Source organism: Aplysia californica, unplaced genomic scaffold, assembly GCF_000002075.1.
Source record: "Aplysia californica isolate F4 #8 unplaced genomic scaffold, AplCal3.0 scaffold00111, whole genome shotgun sequence".
Classification (NCBI taxonomy): Eukaryota; Metazoa; Mollusca; class Gastropoda; order Aplysiida; family Aplysiidae; genus Aplysia; species Aplysia californica.
The window spans coordinates 1,302,814-1,303,816 of record NW_004797381.1 but is presented as its reverse complement, the minus strand read 5'-3'; the positions used below and the strand labels follow the sequence as shown (position 1 = coordinate 1,303,816).

The window sequence follows — 1,003 nt, the reverse complement described above, 5'->3', positions numbered from 1 at the left end:
TGCAAGCAGCCGATTAAGCGCTCAAACACTAACAAACTGACAAGATCTTTCGCTGTCTATAGCCGGGTACCCATTCCCACCTGAGTGAAGTGAGGAAAATTCGTGTAAAGTGCCTTTCCCAAGGACACAACGTCGGGCCCTTGACGGGATTCGAACACACGACCTTACGGTTGCGAGTCCGAGAGCCTAACCACTAGGCCACCGATGCTGAAGCAATTAGGTTAGTTTGGCATTGATGCTATTACAGTACTTTACAACAATATCTATGACTCAAGACATAATATATACCAAAGGATCTACTCAATGAATGAACCACAGATGAAAAAATAACACTATAAAGCACTGTGCTGCATAGGAACTGAAAATGACGAATTTGATTTCCCTGTTTACATTTGAGTTCTCCAGTGATTACAAATGAGCTGGCATATTGCTTACGTTTTCCATTGAGTTGAAGTTGAACTCTCTATGTTGAATTAATTTGAGAATTTTGATTTGAACTTTCCTTGCTGCATTTGAATCATAGATTTACACTACGAGGCACTTTTAAAAAGGAGATAACTCTATGATTAGAATTCTCCATTTTTAAAATATTTTTATTGATCGTGAAGAGATGCAAATAAAATTTAAAAAATAAAAAATCTAGATAAAACACAATACTGCCGTCCTTTTAAAAAAATACATTAGGCCTACGCAGTTTTTACAGTTTTACAGGAGGGCCCAAAAAAAACCGAATGTTAATGTCAAGAAAACAAACTCTTTGCAAACATCGCAAGTCCATGTTTTTAAAATACAAGTTTGATTATACGTTCCCTATTATCTTTACAAGAAATGTCGTTTTTCATGGTAGCAACACTAAATCCAAGTAGTTTGGTTTTCACCTGTAAAATTTCTAAAAACTGTAATGTATTGTATTTAAAAATGACTGAAAAATAGATGTGCCTATCTCAGCCGCAAGTTAACTCTCTCTCTCTCTCTCTCTCTCTCTCTCTCTCTCTCTCTCTCT

The 1,003-nt window shown here is 36.3% G+C and overlaps 1 protein-coding gene across 1 annotated transcript in view; it reads right to left on the bottom strand.

The window, feature by feature from the left end:
• The window catches only part of LOC101858929, a gene marked incomplete at its 5' end in the record, with an annotated part of 29,160 nt that overhangs the window by 7,607 nt on the left and 20,550 nt on the right, over positions 1-1,003 (bottom strand).